This window comes from Musca domestica, unplaced genomic scaffold (assembly GCF_030504385.1).
Source record: "Musca domestica strain aabys unplaced genomic scaffold, Musca_domestica.polishedcontigs.V.1.1 1, whole genome shotgun sequence".
In the NCBI taxonomy this organism is placed as follows: Eukaryota; Metazoa; Arthropoda; class Insecta; order Diptera; family Muscidae; genus Musca; species Musca domestica.
Genome location: NW_026712114.1, coordinates 26,024,776 through 26,048,479, shown reverse-complemented (window position 1 = coordinate 26,048,479; position 23,704 = coordinate 26,024,776). Strand labels below are relative to the sequence as shown.

Genomic DNA, 23,704 nt, shown 5'->3' with positions numbered 1-23,704 from the left:
TTTTGTTCATTCGAACGTTCGTTCGCTCGTCCGCTGTGTGGAAAAGAAATATATTTAACCAGACACTTTAGCACGTTTTGTACACGACGATATCGTGTATTTTTATATCTTTGGTTTTTGCAACTTCAATGCAGGAGCTGTTCCACAGGCACACATACACACTCACTCACACCCACAAAGTTGCAAAACGCATCGCACAAAAGCCCCACGCCACCAAGGGAATAAAAAGTTATCGTAATTCTCAACTGTTTCACTTTAATTTGAGCCATAGCCTGCTCTGCTCATTGAATGAACATGAATTCTGGACACAAAAATAAATTTGAAACGAAGAAAAAACTTGGCAAATTCTGATGAATGAAAGATGACATGGATGTTTTAATATGAAATGCTGTTTTCAAATTGCGGCTATGGATATATTAATTTCTTTCACAATAAATATATGAATGGTTTTCAAAATAAGGCATTTAGGCTGGAAATGACCAATAATTATACCCTACAACACTATGTGTTGGGGGTATTATAAGTTTGATTGGGCCAAAAGTTATGTAACACCTCGAAATATTGGTTTCCCACATAGGAAAGTATATATGGATCTTCCTATCTTGCTGAGCTAAGTCGATCTAGCTATGTATGTCCGTCCGTCTGTCCATGTTAATTTATAATCACTCTACAGGTAGCAATTATAGTCCGATCCTCACGAAATTAAAAATGGAGGTGGGGTAATGATCAGAATATAACCCTAATGCTTTTGGAGATGATCGCATAATATTTAGGTTTTGAAATGAACCAAAAACTGAAAACTTTCCTGATTTTACAGTTGCTCTACAGGTCGCAGTTATGGACCAATCGAAGCGGAAGTTAGCATGGAGCTACAGCTTAGGGGTGGCTAGAAGTCTTCCAATTTTGATGGTCATCGGGTAATATTTAGTGGGTGAAATAGACCATAACATTTGTAATAAATAACGGTCAAATTTTCCATTAAACCGCGGATATTTTTAATCCCGGCGAAATCACAAATAGACGAACAGATCAATTCTGACCATTACGTCGATGCCGATAGTAAACATATCGGATATATATAGCGAAATATATACAATGTGTGTATATACAAAGGAAGGGGATGTTAGCTATAATGCTTATATCTCAAGAATGGCTGGACCGATTTTGACAAATTTCATTCCATTCAGAATGCCCTCTTGGCATAAAAGTATAAAATCTAAAAAATCATAAAAAGATGTCAATCATGTTGGTAAAATAGGTTTTGTAGTATTTTGTAAATTTTTTTTATCTTTTCATATATTTTTATCGCATGCGATTTTTTCAATTTGACTTATAATATTGAAGTGTACATTTTGTAATATTTTTCACCTTACAAAACAGGTTGGGGTTATTATACACAGATTGCAATTATCGTCCAATCCTCACGAAAATTTTCATAAGTGCATATTGCCAAATATCGTAGACAAGCTTTTGGAGATGATTGGAAAATAATTAGAAGTTCAAATTAATTGAAATTGAAACCAATCGACACGGAATTTAGCATGAGAAGAGAGTTATGGACAGGGAAGAATTCTAGCATTTTGGATGACCATTGGATTATATTTACCTGTAAAATGAACCACAACAACTAACAGCACAACGGAGTGCGTAAATATTGGACAAATGTCCTTGGTCAAACTGCTAAGGGTAATATCTGAGCAGTGCTCCGTGATAAAATTTCAAAAGCGAAATCTTCCAAAATGGATTTGGACATAAGGAGGATTCTAACATATTGTAGTGTTGTAGGGTATCACATGGTCGACTATAGCCTTTGCTTACTTGTTTTATTTAAGCGGATTTTTATTAAACTAGCAATATGAATTTATAATTTCTTCGCAGAATGACTAAAGCCAAATATTAAATTGATTATTTTTGGAATCCCACATAAATGTCCAATAAGCTTTATAAGTCATATGTATGTCAGATTAATATACTTTTCAATAAGTTTTGGTATTTAGAGTTCTTATGAAGTAGTCTTGTTCGTTGATCTACAGATTTGTAACACTTTATACAAAATAGTTATTGAATAATGTACGTTTTCACAAAAGCCTGGAAAAGAATCATATATTAATTGTTAAAATATCCAAATTTTTCTCCGAAAGGTATTCGTCCAGAAAGCTACATAAATTATCACAAATTTTGAGAAAAACTGTTTAAAAATTGTATTAATTTTTTTTTTTTCAATATATTTATACCCCACAACACTGTGTTTGATTGGACCAACTATTATTATTATATATTAGTTACACCTCGAAATATTGATCCCCGACATAGGATCTTCTTATTTCGCCGAGCTGAGTCGATCAAGCTATCCGCCTGCCCATGCTAAATTGTAATCACGCTACGAATCGCAATTATGGCCCAATCCATTCGAAATTAAAATATTTAAAGGTTGAAATAAACTAAAAACAGCAAAATTTCCTGATTTTCCAGTTGCTCTACAGGCCACAATTATAGAACAATCGACGCCAAATTTAGCATGGAGTTAGGGCTAGGCAGCCTATCAATTTGGATGATCATCGAATAATATTTACCGGCTGAAATATACCATAACTTTAATTTAAGAAAATACTAACATTTCCATTAATATTTTTATCCCGGCGAAATTACAAATACATTAAAAGGTCACTGCTGGCCATTACAATGATGCTTATAGCCAAGATTTTGGATTCATGTTATATCCATTCAGTGCACAATAAACGTCAAACCGAAGAAAGCTGTATACAAATCTGAACCGATCTTGAGAAAATTTGAAACACTCATTTCTGACTTGTATAACTGATGCCAAATATCAGCTGCATGTGAGGGTCTTAAAATCCCAAATCGGAAGAAACATATACAGGGTGATATGAAAAAACTGCAACCAGCTTCAGACTGCTGTCATTTCAAAGCCACTCGTCCGACAGCGAATAAAAGCATTTTTCCAGAAAAAAAGTTATTAGTAATGGAATCCAAGCGTGATAGTGTGATTACTTTATATTCGGCTGGAAAACCACAAATGGCTATCGTTAGAGCACTCCAGCATTTAAATGTGAATAAATCTTTTATGTTTCGTAACATCGCTCGTTACCGTGATACTGGTAGCGTATCCCAACGTCAAGGAAGTCGACGGAAAAAATCAGCAACAACAACAGAAATGGTTCGAAAAGTAAAGAAGCTACTTGATCGAAACCCGCCCCGCAGTGGCCGAAAAATGGCTCGTGAGCTGAACATATCGCAATATTCTATTCGGCAAATATTGAAAAAATTAGCCCAGGGTAAAGCCATTGAAATTTCAAAAAGTGCAAGAACTTACACCACAAGAGAAAGAAAATAGATTCCAAAGATCTAAAGAGTTGCATCGCTTGGACGAAAGTGGTGAACTGCCGAATTTGGTTTTCTCCGATGAGAAAACATTCATTGTCCAGCAGTTTTGTGAACAAACAACAAAGAAAATGATCTGTTTACTTGCCAAAGCGGTCTGCTGAAAATGTGCACCTTCGGTTGGCCACCAGAACTCAAGAGCCGGCCATGGTGATGGCGTGGGTCGCTAAACAGCCGATGGTCGCTATTATTGCAAAAATATTCTGGAGTATGTATTAAAGCCTTGGACACGCAAACATTTTGGCCGTAGACTTTGGACATTCCAACAGGACTCAGCATCATCGCACTCACCACGCGGCACCCAAGAATGGTTACAAAATGAGGTTCCTCGCTTCATTTCCAGCGCACAATGGCCACCAAAATCTACGGATACCAATCCGTTGGACTATTGTGTCCGGAGTATTTGCGAATGCAAGGTTGGCACTAAAAATACAAAAGTGACGATCACTTCAAGCAAGCGCTTCGCCCGGAATGGGCCAAAATACCGCATAGCAACATTCTGGCAACGTGTGGCGGTTTCATTGGCCGTTTGAAGGCCATAATTCGTGCCAAAGGTGACTAATTCGAACAAATCTAAAATTATTCTAAAAGTTGATGCTATTTCCGACATTTTTTGCTTTTCTTGTAATTTGCTTGAGATAGCAGATACAGTGGACCGAAGCATTCCACAGGGTTGCCCATATTCGACGGACCTTTGGGCCCTTTGGGCCTATTCCAATCGACGAGACTTGTCCGCAGGCAACATTCTTTGCGTCAATTGAATTTTGTACGGGAACAAATGCAAATCAATGCGAATAATCCGTTGTAAAGTGGACCGAGCCATGCCCAACTGCTAAGAACGGCGTTTTTGGGATGTTCTTGCGGACCTCTCAACACTGGGTCGTACGGCAGCGATATTCTCGGCCGATCGCCTTGGTCGACTTTTGTATGGCCTCTTCGGATTAGAAAGAGCCTTACCAGTCGAACATTTTTCGTATAAACGCTTAATGGTGTTCTTAGAAGGCGCACTTCTCACATTTTTAATGTTTTAAAAGCACGTTGAGTTTTCACAGTTGACTTCTTCTGTTGAATGTAAATTTCAACTATTTCAGAGCGCTCGCGTGGCGTGTATTGGTTAATGGTAATAAGTTATGGCGTTGCCAGATGGGTCCGTCGAATGTGGGCAACCCTGTATAATAATTCGGATGGCAAAATTTAAAGAAAATTGAGCATTTATTCACAATTTTATGTGAATACTTGTTCTTAAAAATGTAAACTTTTTGTGGTGATACGTGCATCATCCGATCTCTGGTTGAGACATATATTTAGAAGTACGAAGTTTTAATAAAATCGCTGACAAGTTATGAAAGATATAAGTATTTAAAATTGTTACCCTTTGCGAGGTAGGTGCCAGCAGGAGTGGGACGATATATTGCAACTTCACAACAGATCTTGTGTTAATACAAATATTGAGATGTGTTAGATTTGTCTATTTCCCGCTGTAGAAAAGGTACCATGAGCTAAGTTTCATTTCGCATTTTTTAGCTTTATTGCTATTCAAAGTTTTGACCCGTTATGGAGGGGGAGGTACCAGAAGGAGTGGATCGTACTATCCGTTCTTTATATATAGATAATATAGTGTAATGTGCATATTGGAGACAATCGGACTATTACATCACACTATGTAAGCTTCATTATTATTCAAAGTGTTGATTATTTGGGGGAGGTACTTGGTGGGGGGGGGCTGTTGTGGCAATATAAAATTGGAGCTTAATGGTTACGGAAAAATTTTGAAAGCCTTATATATTGAAACATTCATACAAACAAGACTGTTGTACACATTAAATACAGAAAACCGGTTCTCAGGTATAAGCCTCACATTTGTTCCCCAAACGATCATCCTTTCCATTTACAACGCATATAAATTGTCACCAAACAAACAATCGCAATGACAAAAATGCTCACATTCAGCATGACTATGACAGGTTACGATATTTATGTCCACCATAAAAATCTACACTTCCTCAATGCTAGGAGTCATTAGTGGCTATGAAATTAACAAACAAATGTTCGACTGAAAAATTAAGACATTATTAAGCAGGAATTGCATGTTTTTAACTTATCAGCCGACAGAAATGGGCCATTATGTTTTATTGCCACCAATCACACAAACGCTGCCATAAAACATATTGCCACCACTAGCCCCAAAATAGTTGCTCCTGAAAAAAAGAAAACAGCAACAAAACAAAGTCAAATCACCGTGATTTTAACCAAAGCCAATGATATGTAACATGCGACCGAACTAATGCTCTTCGTTTACTCACCAAAGCGAATAAATCAAACTATTCATATGTGTGTGTGTGTGTGTTTGAACAAAAAACGAGAGGGATATTTGTCGTATTTATGACTTAATGAACATGAAATTTTAAAATTTTTTATACCCTACACCACAATGTGGTCAGGGTATTATGTCTTTGTACATTTGTAATAGGCAAAAGGAAACGAGATAGACCCACAGTTCCTTTTGATGATCTGCATAGAATCACTTTCTGAGTTGATTTATGCATGTCAGTCCGTCTGCCCGTCCGTACGTCTGTCCATGGATTCTTGTGAACAAAATGCAGGTCGCATTTATTATCCGATTGAGTTGAAATTCTCCAAAAAACATTTATTTGGCCCAAGGACGAACCCTATTGAAATTGGAGATAATCGTTAAAAATTTAGAAACAGCTCCCATATATATTTTCGTCCGATTTGCCTTTTATTGTGCACCAAACGTGTAATATCAGCCCGAATAGTATGGAATTTTCCACATACAACCAACTTAGGTCTGAAAATAAGTATGCCAAATTGGATCGAAATCGGTTCAGATATAGCTATAGCTCCCATATATATTGTTCATCCAATTTGTTATTTTTGTCCTCCGCAGCCGTAATATGCACTCTGTAACAACAATATTTGGGGAAATATATCAAATACAGCTCAGAAATACCTTTGCTAAATTTTATCAAAATCGGTTCAGATTTGGATATAGCTCCCATATATAACTTCGTCCGATTTACCTTTTATTGTGCACCAAACGTCTAATATTTGCCCAAATGGAATGGAATTTGGCACATAAGACCGAATTGAGTCTAGAACCTAGTAGTCAAATTTGGTGAAGATCGGATCAGATATAACTATAGCTCCCATATATATTGTTCATCCGATTTGTTGTATTTGTTACCCACAGCCGTAATATGCACTCCGTAACAACGATATTCAGGAAAATATATCAAATACAGCTCAGAAATATATTTGCCAAATTTTATCGAGATCGGTTCAGATTTGGATATAGCTCCCATATATATCTTTATCCGGTTTCAAATTAATTTTGCACTAAATGGGCAACAAAAGTCCGAATTTAAAAGATACAAATGCTTCGGCATATTTAGTCCTTTCAATTTTAAATTATAATTATAATCATAGCGTGTATGATTAAATTCTCCCATAAAAATTTTTAATTGTTATGTGGAGCTCTACTAAAGTAGCAAAGTGGTGTAGGGTATCATACTTTCTTTACTGGTTCAGGTTGAAACAGAAATATGGTGGAGGGGGTGATTTATATGTGCAAACAAAATATACAATTGGTGGACATTTTACATATGCCAAAATTATGGACGTAATACATTAATTAAATGTTGCTAATGCTGTCTCCAAATTAGGGAAGTATTGTTATCATGACCTTCCTGCCATAGAGTAGTGTAATCACTTGTCCTGAAAAATCTCTACATTTCATTTAAATTCATTCTGCTAGTTTGATAGGATTTCCAATAAAGAAGCGAAGTTTCTTTTCATCCCCAATCAAATACATACCGGCAACAATTAGACAACTACGAAAATAAATTTGATTTTTGACAAATAGAATAGAAATCACCAATGTTTTGGAAATATTCGAAAAATACGAAAGTCTTCCAACATGATAAATGTCCTTCAACATCATATTGAGGATATCGACCCCGCAAAGAGTAAAAACCTAAAAGCCAATGGCTTCACTGTTCTCATATACGACTGATCTGCAACATCTTTAGCATCACAAGACAACAATAGTAGGAAAAATATACTTGTGGTGAAGATCAATCAATTTCCCCATTACTTTTAATCTCCAAAATAGTGGCCATATGTCAAAACTTCTAAAACCACTGCAGTTCTGTTGCAGTAGAAACATATTGTTATCAATAAAAGCCAGTCGTCCGACAGATGTTAAAATTATTCCAGTGATTATATTCTTTACAAGCGTACAAAAGCATTTTCGTGAAAATTTTAAAGAAAAAAAGTTATTCGTGATGGAATTTTAGCGTGATAGTGTGATTTCTTTATTTTTGGCTGGAAAACCTCAAGTGGCTATTGTTAGAGCACTCCAGCATTTAAATGAGAATATTTTGTAGCTCGTACCATCGCTCGTTACCGTGATACTGGAAGCGTAGCCCGACATCAAGGAAGTGGACGGAAGAAAACAGCAACATCAGCAGAAATGGTTCGAAAAGAAAAGAAGCGACTTAATCGAAATCCGCAACGCAGTGGCCGAAAAATGGCTCGTGAGCTGAACATATCGTATTATCCCATTCGGCAAATATTGAAAAATGAGCTCAGGGCAAAGCCATTAAAATTCCAAAAAGTGCAAGAACTTACACCGCAACAGAAAGAAAATAGACTCGAAAGAGCTAAAGAGTTGCTTTGCTTGGCCGAAAGTGGTGAACTGTTGAATTTGGCTTTCTCCGATGAGACAACATTCGTTGTCCAGCAGTTTGTAAACAAACAAAATGATCGTGGTGACTTGGCGAAAAGGTCAGCTTCAAGTTCAAGCACCGGCCATGGTGCTCTCCGCTCGTATTAATCGACCGTGGCATCAGAATAAATGCGAATATTATCGCGAATATATTCTGTGTATTAAAGCCTTGGGCACGCAAACATTTTGGCCGTAGACCTTGGATATTCAGACAGGACTCAGCACCATCGCACTCAGCACGTGCCGCCCAAGAATGGTTACAAAATGAGGTTCCTCGCTTCATTTCCATCTAACAATGACCACAAAATCTCCTGATACCAATCCTTTGGAGTATTGTGTCTGGAGTATTTTGGAAAGCAAGGTTGGCACTAAAAAATACCAAAGTGTCGATCACCTTAAGCAATCTTTTGTTGGTATAAATATTGGAATGTGCGAATTTTAGAAAGAAAGAGATGTTTATTTCGCATTGTATGAGAATTTTTGTTATTCAAATTTTTAACCCCTTTGGTGGACGTACCAGAAGGAGTGAACCCATGAATCTCATCTTCACAAGAGATCCTGTGCTAATAGGAATATTTGAATATGTGAGGTTAAGAATGAATCATACGCTTATATCGCATCTTATGAGGAAGTATCAGAAGGAGTTATCCGATATATTTCATCTTCATACCATATATAATTTTTCAATGTTGACACTTCGTGGGATACTTGCATTCTTCGTTCGAGAGCTATCGTGTGCAAGACGACAGATAGACGGATGGACATCCCTGGATCCACTTTGTGGGGTTCTGGGATTCTCCTTTCGAGAGACAGGCGGATATCAGGCAGTTAGACGGACGGACATCCCTGGATCCACTCTAAATGTCCTGAAACGGATTTGGCCCAAGGAGTCCCAGGGTCTAAACGTTTTTGCCGTATCAAATTATATATATTCTCTGTATTCATGTAGGGGAATAAAAATGGTGAAAACCTTGCAGTCGTAGTTCGCAGCTCTAAATCGTCACGTGTCGTTGGTCCGCAATATAGAAATTGGTAGAACAATTTATGCATTTGGGACAAATTGCGATATGTGGAATGAAATTCGTGCATAAGGTGACCAATTCGAACAAGTCAAAACTTATTTTAAAATTTGATGCAATTTCCTAAATTTTTTGCTTTCATTCAATAAAATTAAAAAAAATGTTAAAATTTTGGGGTTTGACTTCGTTAAATCGACTTAAAATTATGATAATCAAGAAGGTATCCTCTTTACTTAGAAGTGCAGTCCTCTTTACTTAGAATTGCAGTTTACTTTATCTAGAAGTGCAGTTGAAATACGAACCACCTCAAATTGAAACATGGAGGACTAAATGGCAAATTTCTCGTGATTCATTCCTCAATTACAGTTTTATTTCCAATTTTCGTTTATAAATTGAAATTGTCAATCCCTAGTTATTAAAGCGCGTATTATCAGATCTTGTTTATTTTAAATATTTCAATATTTTTTAGGAATAAAAATCCTCAGATGGACTTAACTGTCTTTTCTTTTGCTTAATCTACTTTACGTATTTACTTTTTATCTGATTTTTTTTCTTTCTCGTCTGGTTTTTATAATGGATTTAAATGTTAAAGAAAATGAAGAAATATTAATTTAAACGGCTTTATATCTCAACCTTATGGCGCGTACAAACATTTTCAATAAATAAATGCTCTTCTCAATTTACTCCAACCCCGCTTAAATGGTCATTTAAATTTTTTATGACGTTAATATTGTTTTTATTTTTCGTATTTGCTATGGAAAAACATACGTACATACATATTCATTTTCACTCGCATTTATTTTAATGGCACTTTCTTAAAGTTTTTTTTTGCTGTTGTTATTGCTTCTTATTGTCTTGGCGGGTCATAAACGATAAAACAAAAAAAAAAAAAAACTTACGTCTGCAACAGCTTAACAGATTTTCTCTTCTTTTTTATAGATTTAAAATGTTGTTATTTTATTGTTGCGCGCGTAAACTTTTTGTTTGCAATTATTTGTATAAATTTAATATTTGTTTTTATTTATGTTTCCAGACAACGGAAGATGAGTTTGTAATTCAATTACTAACATGAGAATAAAAATAGATTATTTTCCACTTGAAGTAGCACATAACTTAAAAAAATTAAATATTAAAAATATAATGAATTCGAATAGAATAAATTTCCAATTTTTCATTCTGAGAAATTAGAATCGTGTTTTGAATTTTTTTTCAAATACAAAACTAATTGGCATATGATTAACTAACCAGCAAGAGTGATTCGATACCATCCACTTTGAAAATATTCAATGGTCAATTTCGAAATTTACGTGGAAAGTTCGAAGAGGATTGGAGGCAAATCATGATGGGAAAATAATGAAATATTACAATCTAGGGCTGTGAAGGCAGGGCAGGATCTAGATATCCATCAATTTTTTTATTATTTTTATACCCTACACCACAAGCTCAGGTATTATGTCTTTGTGCATTTGTTTGTAACAGGCAATAGGAATAGAGATAGATACATAGTTCCTTTTCATGATCTGCATAGAATCATATTTTGAGCCGATTTATGCATGTTCGTCCGTCCGTCTGTTCATCTAAACAAAGTACAGGCCGCATTCCAGATGAAAGTTTTCACAAAGAATTAGTTTGACCCAAGGACGAACCATATTGAAATTGGAGATAATCGGTCATAATTTAGATATAGTTCCCATATATATCTTCGTCCGATTTGCCTTTTACTGTGCAGCCCAAACAGTATGGAATTTTGCACATACGACCAGATCAGGCCTGAAATTTTTGAACGAAAACGAAACGAAATTGGTTCAGATAGAGTTATATTCCCCATATATACTGTTTATCCGATTTGTTATTTTTGTCCATCGCAGCCGTAATATGGATTCTGTAAGAACGATATTTGGTGGAAAATATCAAACACAGCTCAGAAATACCTTTGCTAAATTTTTATCGAGATCGGTTCATATTTAGATATAGCTCCCATATATCTTCGTCCGATTTGCATTCTTTGTGTACCAAAGGTACTTGGCATTTACGACCAAATTGAGTTTAGAAACAAGTCTGTCAAATTAGGTGAAAATCGGTTCAGATATAGCTATAGCTCCAATATATAATATTCATCCGATTTGTTATATTTGTATTCCGTAACATCGATTTTATAGAGATCGGTTCAAATTGGAATATAGCTCCCACCTACTGTTTTTTTTGTGTGTTATGACTTTCAATACTAAAATAAAAACAAGTAGGCAAAGGCTACAGTCGGGCGGGACCGATCATTTGATACCCTACTTCACTACAATTTGCGGTAGAGTTTTTACAGATGTGAAACCCTTTTGACCATAATCAAGATTCCCCTTAAAAACATCCCCATATCAACAACATCATAAAAACAAATGTGGAACCTATTTCATGCTCTTTTCGAATAATCATCGTAAGTCTGGAACCATTATTTTCTAAAAACATACGGTCTCTAAAACATCTAACCCAAAATATCGCATATATAGGAAAATATATAAGATCTCATATACTAAAGAAGGTGATGTTAGTTTTTTCACTTCTAAGTCAAGAACCGCTGGACTGACTTTTACAATTCTCACGAATTCCGAATGGTCTTTTGCCAGAAAGGTATAAAATCGATCAAAAATTTTCAAATAAAAGATATTCATTTACGGGTTCAAATGTACAAAAAAATTTTCCTGATTGTGCAGTCGCTTTACAGGTAACAATTGAAAACCAATCGAGTTAAGGACAGCGAAGAAGTCTAATATTTTGGATGACCATTAAATTATATTTAGCTGTAAAATGGAAAACTTTTTGGGCTTTATGATAACATTTCAAAAACGAAATCTCCCAAAATGGATTTGGACATAAGGGGGCTTCCAACATATTGTAGTGTTGCAGGGAGTTAAACGTTGTTTACCTGTTTTTTTTTTTTTTTTGATATGCTCTGTATTGTTATACCCTACAACACTATGTGTTGGGTTGAAATGAACCAAAAACAGAAACATTTCCTGATTTTGCTGGTGCTCTACAGGCCACAATTATGAACCGATCGACGCGAAATTCTGCATGAAGATAGAGTTTAAATGGCAGCTGGGCAGAGGCCTACAAATTTATACGCTCATCGGACAATATTTAGCGGGTAAAATAAACCTAAAATTGTTTGTCAAAAAATACAAATAGTTCCACTAAACCGCGAATATTTTTAATCCCGGTCAAACCAAAAATACATTAAAAAGTCATTTCTGGCCATTTCAATGATGCTGATAGCCAAGATATCGGATATATAGCGAAATACTTACAATATATAGAAATAGATCTTCGCTTATAAGAACCGCTTATAAGAACCGCTAGACTGATTTTCACAATTCTCATAATTTCGGAATGGTATCTTGCCAGATAAGGATCAAATCTAAGAAAATCGCGTAAAAATATTCCAATAAAAAGTGAATATCTTCTCTTTTTTTAATTTTTGTCATATTTTTAATTGCATGCGATTTTTTCACATTGACTTACAATTTTGAATTGCACATTTTCTAAAGTTGTCTACACCCCGCAACCCTATGTGTATTTTATACTAGTCGCAATTATCGTCCGATCCTCACGAAATTTTGCATGGGTTTGGGTTAGGGTCAGCATTAATGCCAATTGTTTTTGAAGATGTTACTTTACGGGTTCAACTGGACAAACAAAAAAATAAGAATTTTTTCCTGATTTTGCAGTCGCTCTACAGTTCACAACTGAAAACCAATCGACACGTAATTTTGCATGAGCAGAAAGTTAAGGACAGGGAAGAAGTCTAACCTTTTGGATGACCATTGAATTATATTTAGCTGTAAAATGGACAAAAACATTTGTGTGAAATTATTTTGAATGCCTATCTGTACGTCAGAGAGCGTAAATATGGGGCAAATGCCCCGGTCAACAAGCTAAGGATAACATTGGGGCAGAGATCTATGATATCATTTCAAAAACGAAATCTTCCAAAATGGATTTGGAGGCTTCCAACATTTTGTAGTATTGCAGGGTATTTTTATAATTTATTTTTTTAATTATATTTATCACTCTTTATTAAATATTTTGAATAACTTCCTCGAAATTCCGACTTTGAACAAAACCAGCGGTTTTGAAATATTAGAAAAGTTTTACATTAATATAATTTCTCGACATGTTCTCAAGCTTAAAAAAAGTCATATTTAGAGTTTAAATATTTACTTTTTTCCTCAAATGCTTTCCAAACTACCTACAGGCAATCGGAAGAAATGGGGTGTATTTTCTTTCTAGTCCGGATGAATCGGTTATTAAAGTCCCTATGCCAAGATGCCGTTTTTATAATTTTTATTTTATGTATCATATGTAAATGCGTTATGTTCACCTTCCACCATTGAAACTAACTGTATCGAAAGTCGAGCGAGTCGAGACAGCAAATTTCAATTATATCGGTAGGTGAATGTGGTTAATGTTTGCCCGAAAAGCCGGCCATAGTTCTAAATGTATGGTGTCTAACCATACTTGCTTTTCTAGTTTTCGTAAAGAGATTATCTACTCTGCACTATGGGGCCAATGACATGTTTTTGGAGTCATAAATAACAGGGACGTGGTAGAACTCCCAAAGTTCGTTTATAGGTGCTGGTTATGATGAGAACAACATATGCCAAATTTCTTTCGAATCGGCAAGAACGTATATCTGATTTGAGATTTAACCCCCTCAGAGTTATAATATGAACTCTATAACAATGATTTTTGGTATGTGGATTCAGATATAGCTCAGAAATACTTTTGACAAATTTTGTCGCAATCGGTTCAGATTTACATATAGCTCCCATATATATTCCCCTCAATTTTTTTGTACATCAACCGAGGGTAAATGTGACAAGGATTATCAAAATACCGAATATCAGTGGGTACCATTATATGGCGGCTATAGCAAAACAGGGACCTAGATATTCAATGTTCTGCCACTCGAGCGAACCCCATTAAGAACTACAAATACCAATTTTTAGACAAATCCGTGGATAATGTGAAATAAATCAACAAAATACCGAATATCGGGAGGTACCGAAACATGGGGGCTATACGAAAACGTGGATCTATACATACAATATTTTGCCACTGGAGCTAAAACCCATTTTGAACTACAAATACCAATTTTTGGACACATCCGTGGAAAAATGTGACAAACATTATCAAAATACCGAATATCGGGAGGTACCGTTATATGGAGGCAATAGGAAGATATGGACTATACATACAATGTTCCGCCACCGGAGCTTGAACCCATTATAGGTCATAATGGTAATACCAATTTCTAGACAAAAATCATGACAAAAGCGAATATCGGGGGGTACCGTTATGTGGGGGCTATACGAAAATATGGACCTATACATACAATATGCCGCCACTGGAGCTAAAACCCATTATGACCTACATATACCAATCCGTGGAAAAATGTGGCAAACATCGCCAAAATACCGAATATCGGGAGGTACCGGAGCAATACGAAAACGGGGACCTATACATACAATGTTCCGCCACAGGAGCTAGAGCCCATTAAGCATCACAATACCAATGTTTAGACTAATCCCTGGAAAATGTAGCAAAAATCATGAAAATACCGAATATCGGGAAGTACCGCTATGTGGCGGCAATATCAAAACGTGGACCGATATATCTCATATTCAATACCAACCATCCTAGACTCAATACAAATTGCTTTGCCAAATTTTCTAGCTCTGCGTCAAATGGTGTGGGCTGTAACGTAATTTCAACAGACAGATAGACGGACATTGTTAAATCGACTTAGAATTTTATGGTGATTATGAATATATATACTATATGCGTCTACGACGAATTGGATTGCAAACGGAATGACAAAGTTAATATACCCTCCTTTTCAAGGTGGAAGGTATAAATATAGTGACAAGTGACCAAGCCAAGTGACAAATTTGACCTCAATCGGAGCAAAAAAAGGATTGCATAATATTCGCCAGTCTAAGTATTAATATAAATGAAATCTCAAGGATTTTTAAAGAAACTTCTTGACCCAGTTTACTACAAATATTTTGAATGCTCTATAAACATATATATCATTAATATATACCCTTTATGACGGAATGGCAAAGTTAATATGTGCTCCATTTCAAGGTGGAGGATATAAATATAATATGGCCAAGTGACTAAATTTGACCTAAATCGGAACAAAAATAAGGGTTGCATGATATTCACCAGTCAATGTATTAGTATAAATGAAATCTCAAGAAATTTTAAAGAAAAAATTTTTTTTGAATGCTGCTCAAACATATATAAAAAGTCATCATGAATGTTACTAAGAATAGCACTTGAATTTAATTTCGTTGTTGTTGTGCAATGATTTTCACGACACTTGGGTACTGCAACAAATGGGGTGACAAGTGGCGAGTCATTGTTAGTCTGCTTTCGTGCTTTTTCTTTTTTTTTTGTTTATTTTTAGATTAGAATTTTGGAGTAGTCATCCCAACCCTCACATACATTTCAGTTTTTTTTTTTTTTGCATAATGTGTGACTTGCAAGTAGTGGCCCCCTCTCCCCTATGAGAATTGTGCTGGGTAATCTGTGAAATGCAACACAGCAAACAAAATTTAATTGGTCTGTGTATTGTGCAAATGAGTCGGTCCTCGAACAAGACATACTAACAGCAGCAGCAACAACAACAAATGAAAAGATAATTTGCATAAATGCGTTGAAAGTGCAAAAGAGTTTAGCAGCTAACATAGATATGTATGCATGTGTGTAACAGGAGACTCTTATTAAAAAATGTATGCAGTACACTTATTTCCCTTGAGTTTGTAGAATTAGAATTGTTAATAGACCGGGAGAATATTTGCCAATAGATGCAATAATAAGCCCTTTTGTATGAGACATTTGGCCTACATCAAAAACATATTTCTTTAGCAAAATAACCTTAATTCATATGTTACTAAACAGTCTGGCATTTAATCAACTAGAGACATATTCAAGTACTCCTTTGAAACGAAAATTTCATAATTTCATACACCCATTGATATAAATATGCAAAAATATGAATGACTCTCCAGAATACACGTGACATACTCATTTCCTGCTGCATTATCGCACATAAATTTCACCTAACCGTCATCGTCAGCATTGAAATGCGTCCTTTACCGTGCCGGCAGGAGCAGCAGCAAAAGAAACACTCAAAGCTTACATACATTTGCATGTAATTCCACCTCGCACTCTGACTGACACTCTGATAAACAATTTGACGTACTCACGGTTCGCTGCTTGCATTATTCGTGCCTTTTACATAATTACTAACATTATGCCACCCGCCACGCTGTGTAACTGCCAACTAAAAATATAATACACATCTCGCTAATAATGCCAGGGTTGCCAAGGTGATCTGAAATGAAAATGGAAAAATATCTTAATGGAATATTTGGTTGAAAAAAATTTATGTCTTTATTCATTGAAATAAGAACCAAAATACCGCAGAGCTACATTCGGGCGGCATGTGACGGTTTCTTTGGCCATTGGCCATAATTCGTGCCAAAGGTGACCCACTCGAACAAATCTAAATTTTGTAATTTGATGCTTTCGACTGAATTAAGCCTGGAAGAAAGTGTATACAATTTTATAAAAATCGGTTAAAATATAGCTATTGGTTCCATATATATGTTTCATCCGATTTTGTATTTAACGACATTTGGTGCCAGATATCAGATACGGCATGGAAATTCCTAAAACTTACAGAGATTGTTTCGTTTGGATATAGCTACCATATCTTCATCCGATTTCCTGTTTATTGTGCCTAAAAGTGGTTCAGATACTAATGTCTTCGCAATTTTAGTAGAAATCGATTCAGAGGAGGTCATGGTCATAGTTAATATGATTCAATTCTCAAAGATTCCAAATAAAAACGTTTATTTGTTATGCGTACCTGTACTAAATCTGAAACGGGGTTTAGGGTATCATAAAGTCGGCCACACCCGACTCTTGACCTTTCTTTGCTGGTTTTTATCACGATTTATGCATCGTTGGGCAGTCCTTGAAATATATTTCAAATATTTACCATGTCAAACATGCCCGATTGCAATTGTAGGGTCACCATAATTTCACCGTAATTTCCGAGACATTGAATATTTGGAATGTACTTTAAATTCCTGCGATTTTGAAAAGGATCAATAAATATAGCAATTGTAAAGAATCGCTGAGTTGCTTTGGAATTTGTAATAGATGCAAATATTGAAAATTGTGTCCCTTTGTGGGTGAGGTGCCAGGAGGTGTTCGAAGATATATAGCATCTTCACAACAGATCTGGTGTTAGCAAAAATTATTGTATGTGTGAAATTTGAAAAGAGTTGGATCCTTATTTCGCTTTCTTTGAGTGTTATGTTTTTCAAAATTAGATTATTGCTTCCCTTTCTGTGCAGAAAATATATTTTTTTAAAATTTTGACCATTTGTGGGGGAGGTACCAGAAGAAGTGGACCGATATACTCCATCTTATCACCATACCTTGACTAATAAAATGATTGGGATGGGTGAAATTTGAAGACAATCGAACTCTTAAATCACATTTTACGAGAGTTGTAATTATTCAAAATTTTGACCATTTGTGGGGGAGGTACTTGAAGGAGTGAACCGATATTGTCCATTTTCGAACCAGACCTAGCACTGATGCAAATATTAGGATTTGCAAAGTTGGACCAAAATCGGATCATCGTTTCTCTTTCTGTGCAAAAAATATATGATTTGCAAATTTCGACCTTTTGTGGGGAGGTACCAGAAGGAGTGGACCGATATTGTCCATTTTTACACCTAACGTAAAACTGACGCAAATATTAGGATTTGCAAAGTTGGAGCAAAATCGGATTTTCCCTTCTCTTTCTGTGCAAAGAATAATTTTTTTGCAAATTTCGACCTTTTGTGGGGGAGGTACCAGAAGGAGTGGACCGATATTGCCCATCTTCGAACTCGATCTAAGTTTGACAAAAATATTACGATGTACCAAGTTTGGACCAAATCGGATACTCCCTTCGAGAGTTATCGTGCGCACCAGCCAGCCAGATAGACAGACGGACGGACGGACATCGCTAGATCGACTCCAAATGTTCTGAAACGGATTTGGTTCAAAGAGACCTAGGGTCTAAAACCGTTATTTCGACTAGGCACGTTTTGACCGTATCAAATGATATATACCCTCTGTAGCCATATGGGTGAGAGTATAAAAAACGTTGACAAAAGCTCAAACCAGATTGTCTGCGAGTTTCAAAAAGCATTGTATTGAATTATATGAAATTTTAAATTCTGGGAAGTAACACATAAACCTGCATTTTAATTAGAGCGCATTTTAACTATTGTATTAAAAATTCGAACAAATAATGTGTTTACATTTCAAAGCATTTTACTTAAATTCGCTGCCACAATAAAAGTCATGGAAACTTTTGTTTGACAATTTAAGCTCATTTGTGACTTCATCTCATTAAATAGTTTCGTAGCCACAAAAAGAAGAACAAAACGCTTAGTCATAGTAACCCTGAAACCCTACCATAATGAAACTCTATTTTTTCTTCATTTATCAAAAGGTTGATATCATTTTCAGCTCTTTATATAGGTACAAAACAGTATGAATATATTAGAGCGTAACACAATAAATATTTATATCCCCCCTGTGTTAATAAAATGTATACCGAACTCCCTGTATATTATGTAGTATTTAATAAACTAAAGTAGTATTTCAATGCTTCTTCCATCTCCAAATTTGAGGTACGCCGTCGATCCGATCTAATATCTCTCAAATATTTTGCATAATAAACATCTCAAAAAGAGCTCACATATGAATACCAACACCCACCCATACATATGTATATAAGCACACCTACTTATGCGCGAGTATATGTGTATGCGTGTGAGTAGGTGGCAGCCTCCGACGCAAACACTATGCTAATTAATTTGCATATGCAGATGCGAGACACATTCACACATCCACACGTGCATAAGTAAGCATTTTTGTTTGCGGATACTTTCCATAATGAGCTCCGACATATAAAAGAGGATGACTTTGTTTATCATTATTCTCATCAAATGAGGTTCCTTTTGTTTGGCAGCAACATTCAACAAAGCTCGTGGATGCGGAGGAGGAGGTGAAAAACACATCTAAATAGAAATGAATATCTGTATTATTGTTATCGTCTTGTTGCTGTTGTTGTTGTTACTGCTGCTGCTGATGTTGGCGAAACCCTTTTTGTAGGACTTTAATTATATGGCTAACTTAACAAAGGACTGTGGTGTAAGTGAATGAAAGGTAAACAGTATGGGAGCTACGGAGTTTATATTACGGTTGTGGAGAACACATACAACAAATCGGATGAACATTATATATGAGACCTATAACTATATCTGAACCGATCTTCAAAAATTTGGTATACTACCTTCTAGACTCAATTCGGTCGTATGGGCCAAATTCCATCCCATTTGGGCAAATATTAGACTTTTGGTGCACAATAAAAATCGGACGAAGTTATATATGGGAGATATATCCAAATCTGAACCGATCCCGATGAGATTTGGCAATAGTATTTTTGAGCTGTATTTGATATATTTCCCTAAATATCGTTGTTACAGAGTGCATGTTACGGCTGCGGAGGACTAAAATAACAAATCAGATGAACAGTATATATGGGAGCTATAGCTATATCTGAACCGATTTCGATCAAATTTGCCATACTTTTTTCAGGGCTAATCTGGTCGTTTGTGCAAAATTCCATACTATTTGGTCTGATATTTAACCTTTGGTGCATAATAGAAGATAAATCGGATGAAGATATATGTAAGAGCTTTATCTTAAACTTGACATATTATCTCCAATTTCAAATAAATGACTTGTAAAAAATTTCGTATGGATCGGGCAATAAATGCGACCTTTACTTTGTTATCTTACTTTGTTCACAAAAATACATGGCCAGACGGACGGACATGAATAAATCGACTCAGAATGTGATTCTATGCAGATCATCAAACGGAACTATGGGTCTATCTCTTGTAGGGTATAAAAATGAGAACGGCAAATTTTCTTCCGGAAATTTTTAAGAAACGCCTCCAGGCTTTTTATAAGGAATTTTAAATGAAATTGTTCCGAAATTGTTCGTATATAACGAATTGTTGAAATTTATCGCACGATTTGGGTTTGGTCAATCTAAGTTGGAAAAATTGTTTGGGATAAATATGAAATTCATGATAAAAGGGAGAGCTTTAAACGACCCTTTAACAATCCTTCAACGTTTATTTGCTCTACTTTTTGAATAAGCTTACAGATTTCGTGAAGAATAAAACATCTATAAATGTTAACAACAACAGGCACGAAACAAATTCTATCAATAATGGTTATAGGATATTATTATGCGGTAGAAATGGACCATAACCTTAGTGTTGAAATATCAAAATTTCCATTCAACCGCGAAAGTTTTTATACCCTCAGCCATATGGCCAGAGAGGGTATATATCATTTGAAAAACGTGCCTAGTCAAAATGACGGTTTTAGACCCTATGTCTCTTTGGACCAAATCCGTTTCAGGACATTTGTATTCGATCTAGCGATGTCCGTCCGCCCGTCTGTCTGTCTGTCTGTCTCTCTGGATGGCTGGCTGGATACTCCCTTCGAGAGTTATCGTGCCCACCAGATAACTCTCAAAGGGAGTATCCGATTTGGTCCAAACTTGCCACATCGTAATATTTTTGTCAAACTTAGATCGAGTTCGGAGATGGGCAATATCGGTCCACTCCTTCAGGTACCTCCCCCAAAAAAGATCTAAATTTTCAAAATATATATTTTCTACACAAAAAGAGAAACGTTAATCCGTTTTTGCTCCAACTTTGCAACTTCTAATTATTGCGTCAGTTTCAGGTCAGGTGCGAAAATGGACAATATCGGTCCACTCCATCAAGTAATTACCCCAAAAGGGGTCAAAATTTTGATAATTACAACTCTTATAAAATGTGATGTAAGAGTCCGATTGTCTTTAAATTTCACATCCCAATATTTTTATCTGGTCTGGTGTTAAGATAGTATATATCGGTCTACAACTTAGGGTAGCTCCACCACAAAAGGTCGAAATTTTCACAAAATATATTTTTTTATACAAAAAGAGAAACGGTAATCCGTTTTTGCTCCAACTCCGCAAATTATAATTTTGTGTCAGTTATAGGTAAGGTGCGAATATGGACAATATCGGTCCACTTCATCAAGTACCTCCCCAAAAAGGGTACAATTTTTAATAATTACAACTATTATAAAATGTAAGAGCCAGATTGTCTTGAAATTTCACACTTCCCAATAATTTTATTAACCCAAGACATGGTGTCAAGATGGAATATATCGGTCCACTCCTTCTGGTACCTCCCCCACAAAAGGGGAAGCTCATAAAAAGCGAAATAAACATCAAATTCCATTTAGGCTCGGTACATCAGAACATTTCTATCAACACAGGATCCGTTATAAAGGCGGTAGAGATCGGACCATTCCTTCTGGTACCTCCCCCACAATGGGTCAAAGTTTTGAATAACCAAAGCGTTTATAAAAATCGAAGTAATCATCAGGTTATCTTTATAATTCACACATTCCTTTATTTCTACCAATACAAGATCCGTTATGAAGATGGTATATATGGTTCCTCTCCTTCTGGTACCTCCTCCAAAAAGGGGGGAGGTTAAAAACGCGAAATTAACATCCGATTCCATTCAGACTTGGCATATCTCAATATTTCCATCAACACACGATCTGTTATAAAGATGGTAGAGATCGGACAATTTCTTCTGGTACCCCCAAAATAAAGAAAAACCAAAATAAGCATTCAACTCTCTCTTAATTTTCACACATACAAATATTTATGCTAAGACAAGATCTCTAGTGAAGATGACATATACAAATCTGCGAAACACTTTTTGTACCTCACCCACAAAGGGTCACAATTTTTAATACTTTTATCTGTCATAACTTGCGAAACATTTTGACCGTTAGTGCTAGAAAACAGAAGGTTTTTAGAAAATATTCCAGCTGGAGGAAATTCTTGATTTGATATATTTTTAGGTGTTATATTGCATACGATTTTCAGCGGATTTTTCGTTATAGCGGAATTGTGTCCATCCCTTCCAAAATATTTTTGCAATTCGGAAAACGATGGAAGAATGCTGTTAAAGTCTTGAAAATACCATAAAGTGGGCGGCACCGTTAGATGGGGGACTATAGGAAAACGTGCATCTATGCAGAGGAGGTTCTGCCACCCGAAGAAAAATTGAACATATAAAGCAAATACTTTCTACTATGCTTTGGTGTAGTGTGATTATTGCATGAAATTACAAGCGGTATGACAACAAATAAAATAGCTGTAAGTTCGTAATTTGGAACGAATTTGGCAATTTTCAAAAAAAACCGTTAAAATTATGTTAAAATCTTAAATCTACCGAATGTAGCCGTTATATAAGTGTCTATATGACGATGTGGACCTGTATAGACAATGTTTGTCGTAAGCCATTACAATATTCAAATACGAAACTTGAAAAAAAAAATCGGAGAATAATGTAGCTAAAATCATCAAAATACCGAATATCGTGAGGTACCATCATATGGGGCTATACGAAGACGTGGACCTGCAGAGACAATTTTATGTCTTAGGGTGTAGTATCCATTACGAACTTCAAATATTAAATTTGAAAGAATTCCGGTGAATAATGTCGCTTAAATCACGTACGAACATCGCTAAATCGACATAGAATTTTATGCTGACCACGATTTATATACTTTGTGGGATCTAAAATCTATATTTCGAGGTGTTACAAACGGAATGACATGCTTAATATACCCTTCATATAGGTATAAAAAAATTATTTAACATCCATATTATGGTGTAGGATATAAAAATATTATTACCCGGAGCCGAGTTATTGTTTTCGACTGAGCCTTCGAATCCAATCAAATTGTCGGGCTCTGCATTTCCCACCAAGCCACTGTGATATTTTTTTTTCACATAAAATCGTGTAAGCGCTCTCGGGTTGGTGTTAGCGTTTCAAATATATACTCTCTAGTCGGCATTTACTTGCAGGTTATTAGCTGCTTTAATTTCTTATTCATTCAGCATGTAATTAAATTGTTAAAAACAAAACCTTGCTTTTGCATGCGAGTGATACACCAACGCTGATTTGAGTGGATGGTGCGCGTTATGCTGCCACCATTTTAATGTACCGTATACAATGACATTACCACGCTTAGAGACTACTTTTAGCCATGGCTGATAAAGAATAGATAGACACAAAGCAGAATCTTTTGTTGGGCTTGGTTTTAATTTAAATAATTATGTTAATGGTATACAATGCGCTAATGTTGTTGTTGCTGCATTATGGCAAATGTAACAATGCTTAAGCTCTTCACTACATTAGATTAGATTGTCTAAATGGTTAATGTTAGCAACTGAATAAAAAAAAAGGATTAGAGTTTTACTCGAAGTAAAAATCTCATCAAGTGGAGGGTGTGGAGTAAATTTGAAATT

General features: G+C 35.7%; 1 long non-coding RNA gene across 1 annotated transcript in view; it reads right to left on the bottom strand.

The window, feature by feature from the left end:
• LOC131801968 (uncharacterized) overlaps positions 1-23,704 on the bottom strand; it is a 184,533-nt gene that overhangs the window by 124,879 nt on the left and 35,950 nt on the right. The window contains exon 2 of the long non-coding RNA XR_009341985.1: positions 16,433-16,564. This is a non-coding gene — a long non-coding RNA (uncharacterized LOC131801968). The remainder of the gene's footprint in view (positions 1-16,432; positions 16,565-23,704) is intronic.